This window comes from Triticum dicoccoides, chromosome 7A, assembly GCF_002162155.2.
Source record: "Triticum dicoccoides isolate Atlit2015 ecotype Zavitan chromosome 7A, WEW_v2.0, whole genome shotgun sequence".
Lineage (NCBI taxonomy): Eukaryota > Viridiplantae > Streptophyta > Magnoliopsida > Poales > Poaceae > Triticum > Triticum dicoccoides.
Window position 1 is genome coordinate 393,514,917 of NC_041392.1, and position 8,108 is coordinate 393,523,024.

Here is an 8,108-nt window from a genome sequence, read left to right on the forward strand (position 1 = left end):
GGTGAACCGGGCTGTAGCGGGCTAACAGGACTCGGGTATTCATCGCGTGACATTTCCCCGAAGGGACAGACACAGGAACGAAGAAGGACACATGCCGGCCAGCCTAAGTGTTCCGGAGCAGTAGCAAGCTACCAAGGCTCAATGGAAACACTAGGAGACATTTCCCGGTAAGAGAGGCTACTAAAGATAAACAACTAGATAGTCAGATCCCACACATACCAAGCATTTCAATAACATACACACAATATGCTCGATATGTGCAATACAACATGGCATCACAAAATGACTCTACGACTCAAGTATTTATTCAATAGGCTCCGAGGAGCGAGATATTACAAACAGGGGTCTCACGACCCAACATTTAGAGCATACAAATCAAAGCACAAGCGGAAGCTATCATGTCTGAGTACAGACATCTATAAATGAAAAAGGCTGAGAAGCCTGACTATCTACCAGATCCTGCTGAGGGCTCAAGATCGTAGCTGAGGTAACAAGCTAAATGTCGAAGTCCACGTGGAACTACTAGTGAGACTGAAGTCTCTCTGCAAAAACATAAAATAGGCAAACGTGAGTACAAATGTACCCAGCAAGACTTACATCAGAACTAACTACATATGCATCATTTTCAACAAGGGGATGGTGGGGTTTAACTGCAGCAAGCCAGCTTTGACTCGGTGGCTATCCTAAACTATGACTGCAAGCGACTCTTTTGAGGTGGCGCACACGAGTCCACATATTCACCATATCAATACACCACTATGGATCCGCTCCCGTCTCCCTACGAGAATGCCATCCATAGCACTCACGCTTATCTTGCGCATTTTAAAGTATCCACTTTCACTTGTCTATGAACTGATATAAGAAATCCAGAAGTCCTTTTCCGCGGACACGGCTATTCGAATAGATGATGTTAACCCTGCAGGGGTGTACTTCTTCATACATGTTTCCACCACTTAGCGTCTGCACACGACATGTGCTCGGCAGACTTCAAGCGAAAGCCGATGTGGGTGTAGACCACGACCTACCTAAACACTCAAGTCTCTAGTCCAGGTTTATCGCCTATTCGGGTTCCATCCATGAGGAGATCCGGCCGGAGTTTCGCTCACAGCCCCAAACGATGTGAACAGGGTTCCCGAGATACCAAACGGGCATCCGGTACACCGTGCCACGTACCTACCGCATCACAGCCCACCCCTACGGTCAGCGCTGTCCACAGCCTCCAGTAAGCTACAAACACCAGAAACTACTTGCAACTCCTGGACAGAGGACTAGGGTGAATAAGAAGTCGAGCGGGGTCATATTTCAGGGCCCAATGCATGGTAGTAGCTGAATCATGGATCACAAACACAGAACTCAGTTCCTAAGGACGGCTTCAATGAGACAACCCACCATGTACTCCTACATGGCCTCTCACCGACACCTTTTACCAAATCATGTTCACACACTTAGCTCACACATAGTAGGACATGTTCACACACCTCTGATTCATCCTCGATGAATCAGACCTGACTCAACTCTAAGCAGTAGCAGGCATGACAAACAAGCATGAATGAGTAGGCACATCAGGGCTCAAACAACTCCTACTCATGCTAGTGGGTTTCATCTATTTACTGTGGCAATGACAGGTCATGCAAAGGATAAAGGGGTTCAGCTACCGCAGCAAGTAACAGATGAATCGGTGTTGTCCTAATGCAGTAAAAGAGAGCAGGAGCGAGAGAGTAGGATTGTATCGGAATGAACAAGGGGGTTTTGCTTGCCTGGCACTTCTGAAGATAGCATTGAGTCTTCATCAGTGTCAACGATCACATCATCGGTATCACGTCTATCGAGAGGGGACAAATACCGGCAACACAGAAAGGAACACAATCAATGCAATGCACAATATGATGCATGCTCATTACATGGCAAAATGAATGTGTTTTGGGCTAATGCAACTAGCAACAGATTAAATGAAGTTGGTTTGAATACAAGATTCAAATTCAAACTCCATATGTGATTATTCAAATGCCATTTAATTGATTTGTGCTAAACAGCAGCTATAAGTTGTTCTAACATGCATGAAAATGGTACAGATGGATTCCTTGAATTTTTCTGATAATTTTTCATATATAAATTATTTAATTTGGAGTTACGGTTGAATTTCTATGATTTTTAGAAGTTTATACAATTTTCTGGAATTTTCTGATTTATTTTAAATCCAGAAAATCATTTAATGCGTCAGCATGACATCACCTTGACGTCATCAGGTCAACAGGGCAGGTTCAGGTCAAACCTGACCAGTGGGGTCCACTGGTCAGTGACACAACTAATTAACCAAGTTAATTAGCCTTAAGTTAATTCTAACTAAACTGTTTGTGGGGCCGGGGCCCACTGGTCAGCGACTAATCAGCTAACTAACCTAGGTTAATTAGTGTTAAACTAATACTAACTAAAATGTCAGGGGGGGTGGCCCACACGTCAGTGACACACGGGGAAGGTCAAACCTGGGTCAACTCGCCGGAGTTGACCCGCGGCTCGTCGCCGGCGGAGCCAGAGACGGCAGAGGGGTGCGGTTTCCCTCCTCCGGCGACCAAATGGCCGGCGGAGGGCGTCTACGTGACGCAGGCACTCGTCCGCGTCGAGTAGTGGCAGCGGCTGGGCCTAAGATGGCCGGAGTCGTCACCGGCATCGACCGTGGCGGTCGCCGGAGCTCGGGCGAGCTCGGGGTCGACGCTACGGTGGCCGGGGAGGCTCGTGCGAGGCACCTACGTGCTCTAGGCAGCGCGGGGAGGAAGCTGAGCACGACAGCCGGGCCACTAGGTGGCCGGAGGCACGTCGGCGGCGATCACAGGCGGCGGCGGGTTTCGGTCATCAAGGGGGCGACGGCTACGGCAATCAAACAAAGAGGGAAAGAGGGGGAAACGGTGGCGGAGCTCACAGGGGTTGCGACGGTGGCCTCGGGGAGCTCGGGGAGGCGTCGGAGGCGGCGAATCGACAGCGGCGGTCCTCGGTGGCCGAGGAGGGGGAAAACGTCGGGACGGCGCTTCGGGGCTTCTCCGGTCGCGTGAGCCGACGGGGAGGTCGAGGGAGGCACTGCGGAGCTCAGGAGCGCGTCGGGGAGGAGAAGGGGTGGCGGTGGCCGCGAGGAAGCTTGTCGGTGGCGGCGGCTCCGTTCGGTCCGGGCGAGAGAGAGAGGGAACAGAGGAGAGATGGGGACGAGGGAGTGAGCGGGAGGGTTCCAGGGGTCGAGGCGGCACCGAGGAGAAGGCGCGAGGCGTCGTGGTGGCCTCAGGCGAAGCAGACGAGCAGGGTGGTGGCGTGGCGAGCTCGGGCGCGTGCGCCGAGTCCCTCCTCTGCCTACTGGCGCGAGGAGGAAGGCGACAGGGAGGAGGAGGTGGGCTGGGCCGCACAGTGCTGGACCGGCACAGGAGCTGGGCCGGCTCTGGTGGGCTGCACGGGTAAGGCCACGTAGGCTTTCTGCTCTGTTTTATTTAATTCTGTTCTGTTTTTTTCTTTTATTTAATTCTTTTGCCACTGTTTTGAATTAAAAATAATAATTCAAACAATGCCAAAGCTCCTCTGAATATTTTTATTTTGCTATATGGACTTTTCCAAAAGCTCATAAAATATTTCAGGGGTATTTGAAATTATATTCTAGTTATATGAATATAATTCAAATTCAAATAGCTAATGATTTAAATTCAAAGTCCCAAAAATAAATCCTTAAAAATGTTCAATATTTTGGTTGGGACCAGAACCCTTACCAAAAATTATCAAACATTTAAGAAGAGCATTTTGGAGCAATGAATGAGATTTCTAGGGTTTTTGCCCCTCTTTTATTTAAGTTTTTGAGGCTTCCAAAATTCCCTCAGTTCAAATTTTCAGAATTTAAACATGATGCACACATGAGCTAGCCTAGAGCACTACCAGCAGCTAGGGATGTGACATATTCAATATTCACATGATTGCATACATGTAGGGGGAGCCTATGTATGTTGCATGTCTTTCCAAAGCTTTACTTGCTATTCTCTATATCTTTATCTAAAGCTTTGATGCATGTTGCCATCAATTACCAAAAAGGGGGAGATTGAAAGCACAAGTGCTCCCTGGGTGGTTTTGGTAATTAATGTCAACATATCTCTTGTTGGACTAACACTTTTACCTAGTATGTTTCAGATAAGTTCAACAATGGAGTGGCATTGACTAGAGGATGTGGAACCCCTTCAAGATGCTAAGGACAAAGGATTGGCTCAAGCTTCAAGATCAAGACTCTACATTTTCTATTTTAGTGATCCAAGATCACATTGAGTCTATAGGAAAAGCCAATACTATCAAGAGGGATGAGGTGTTGCTTAATGGCTTGATTACTCAAAGTGCTTAGTGATATGCTCCAAAACCCTCAACTACCTTCCCACATCCACATATGACCTAAACCAAAAGTCAAACTCATCCCCACCGATTCTATCTATCCGGCGCCACCGAGTTTCAGATGTCATAGCCACTGCCACAAACCCTAGCAAATCGGTTTCACCGATAGGGATCTCGGTCTCACCGAGATGGGATTGTAATCTCTCTGTTTCCCTTCGTAACATTTCGGTCTTACCGAGATGAGCGATCGGTCCCACCGAGATTGCAATGTAAACTCTCTGTTTCCCTTTTGTAACATTTCGGTCTCACCGAGATGAGCGAATCAGTCCCACCGAGTTTACCTGACCAACTCTCTGGTTAGCTTATTACCAAAATCGGTCCCACCGAGTTTGTGTAATCGGTCACACCGAGATTACATTATGCCCCAACCCTAACCATATCGGTCCTACCGAGTTGCATCTCAGTCCCACCGAAAATCCTAACGGTCACTAGGTTTGCTGAATCGGTCCGACTGAGTTTAAACATTCGGTCCCACCGAGTTTGGCAAATTGTGTGTAACGGTTAGATTTTGTGTGGAGGCTATATATACCCCTCCACCCACTCTTCATTTGTGGAAAAAGCCATCAGCACATACCTACACTTCCAATACACATTTTCTGAGAGAGAACCACCTACACTTGTGTTGAGGTCAAGATATTCCATTCCAACCATATGAATCTTGATCTCTAGCCTTCCCCAAGTTGCTTTCCACTCAAATCTTCTTTCCACCAAATCCGAATCTTGTGAGAGAGAGTTGAGTGTTGGGGAGACTACCATTTGAAGCACAAGAGCAAGGAGTTCATCATCAACACACCATTTGTTACTTCTTGGAGAGTGGTGTCTCCTAGATTAGCTAGGTGTCACTTGGGAGCCTCCAACAAGATTGTGGAGTTGAACCAAGGAGTTTGTAAGGGCAAGGAGATCACCTACTTCGTGAAGATCTACCGCTAGTGAGGCAAGTCCTTCGTGGGCGACGGCCATGATGGAATAGACAAAGTTGCTTCTTCATGGACCCTTCGTGGGTGGAGCCCTCCGTGGACTCGCGCAACCGTTACCCTCTGTGGGTTGAAGTCTCCATCAATGTGGATGTACGATAGCACCACCTATCGGAACCATGACAAAAACATTCGTGTCTCCAATTGCGTTTGAATACTCCAAACCCTTCTCTTTACATTCTTGCAAGTTGCATGCTTTACTTTCCGCTGCTCATATACTCATTGCATGCTTGCTTGATATGTATTGTGTTTGTTAAACTTGTGCTTAAACTCCACTTAAACTTAAGAATATTAAAAACTGTAACTTTTGGCACTTAGTGTCTAATCTCCCCCCCCCCTCTAGACACCTCTTCTCGATCCTTTCAGGGGTCCTATTCATCCACCGGCTCGATCGATCAGGGTACTATTCATCATGATCATTCTTAGACCTTGCTTGTCCTCAAGCGAAAGCCGATATCAAAAAATATGTCCACATGTTTAGAGATAGAGGTGTCGATAAAATAAAATATGGACATGAGGGCATCATGATCATTCTTATAACAGCAACATATATATATAGTCATATGATCTCTTATGCTAAAGTAACAATTCAATCACAATTTCAAGTATGAATCAGAAACTTCATTGAGAACCAACAAACTATAATCTCAGTCATTGAGGCAATTGCAATTTATCATAATATCAGAAAGAGTCGATAAGAGCTTTTCAGCAAGTCCACATACTCAACTATCATTTAGTCTTTCACAATTGCTAACACTCACGTGATATTTATGGTTATGAAGTTTTAATCGGACACATAGAAAGATAGTGGCTTATAGTTTTTCCTCCCAACCTTTTACCTCAAGGGTAATGTGAACAATAATAGTTCATGAAAACACACATCCAATTAGCTATATATATCAGGATCTTTCCAACACATTGTGCTTGCCAAAGGATAAAACGTAAAAAGTAAAGGTGGAGATCCCCGTGACTCTTTGCATGAAGTATAAGACAAGAATAAAAGATAGGCCCTTCGCAGAGGGAAGCAGAGGTTGTCATGTGCTTTTATGGTTGGATGCACAAAAGCTTAAGGCGAAAGAACGTCACTTTATATTGCCACTTGTGATATGGGCCTTTATTATGCAATCCGTCGCTTTTATTTCTTCCACATCATAAGATCGTATAAAGCTTATTTTCTCCACACTAATAAATCATACATATTTAGAGAGCAATTTTTATTGCTTGCAAAGATGACAACTTACTTGAAGGATCTTACTCAATCCATAGGTAGATATGGTGGACTCTCATGGCAAAACTAGGTTTAAGGATATTTGGAAGCACAAGTAGTATCTCTACTTGGTGCATAGAATTTGGCTAGCATGAGAGGGAAAGGCAAGCTCAACATGTTGGATAATCCGTGACAATATAATTTATCTCAGATGTAAGAAAACATAACCCATTACATTGTCTTCCTTGTCCAACATCAACTCTTTAGCATGTCATATTTTAATGAGTACTCACAATCATAAAAGATGTCAAAGATAGTATATTTTATATGTGAAAACCTCTCTTTCTTTATTACTTACTATTAATTGCAACGATGACCAAAACTATGCTTGTCAACTCTCAACAATTTTTATTCATCATACTATTTATATGTGAAGTCATTACTCTCCATAAGATCCATATGATCTCTTTATTTCTTTTTATTTCTTCTCTTTTATTCTATTCCCTCAAGATCATAGCAAGATAATCAAGCCCTTGACTCAACACTAATCTTTATTATATATAGCTCACAGACTCGATTACATAGAAGGATCATAAAGCAAAACTCACAACTAGATCATACTAAAACTTTATTCTACTAGATCAAGAAATTACCAAAAGGATCGAACTAAGAAAAACGGTAAAGATAAAAGTGATGGTGATACGATACCGGGGCACTCCCCCAAGCTTGGCAGTTTCCAAGGGGAGTGCCCATACCCATGTGTTTATGTCTCCTTCTTCGGAGGTGGTGATGATGGAGTTGTTGATGATGTGGGCTTGTCGTCCATCTTACAGGGCATAGGCTCACCATCATAGAAGGATGATCGAGTCTCCGGGATCCTCAAATCTGCAGCCAAACTCATCCTCTTGAATCTATATTCATACTCACAGTTTTGGTTTTGCGGGTCATAGATCTGGGCTTGGAGGTGCTCGATTTTCTCGTGAAGCTTGAAGATGACCTCCCCAATGTTCTTGTCATCCAGCTTGTGGTTGTTGGTGAACTCCGTAATCATTATATGATTGGAGTTGAGTCCACGTTCCACCATCTCCTGGCACTTGAAAACTTGTTGCTCCAATGCCTCGAGCCTTGCCTCCATGCTTCCGGTCCTCCTTGGTCCCTCAACATCGCGGATGTGCAGCAAACCCTCACGCATCTCAATGGTTTGAGGGTGTTGCAGCACCTCGGTAGGGGTTGATGACCTTCTCGAAGAACTTGTCCTTGGGGTCACTTGAAGACGCCATGGCGATCTAGATCTGACAGAAAAACAACTCGAAACAAAGACAAGAGATATTTGCGTGATACGGTGGTCAAAACCTTCGGGAGATTATATAATGAATTTTTACCGACCAAAAGAAGTATCGTCCAAGAAAACGGAGTCTAAAGAGCACACGAGGTGCCCACGAGGCAGGGGGCGCGCCCTCCACCCCCATGGACGCCTTGTGTCCTTCCCGGACTACTTCTTATTTTCCTATTTTCTTAAA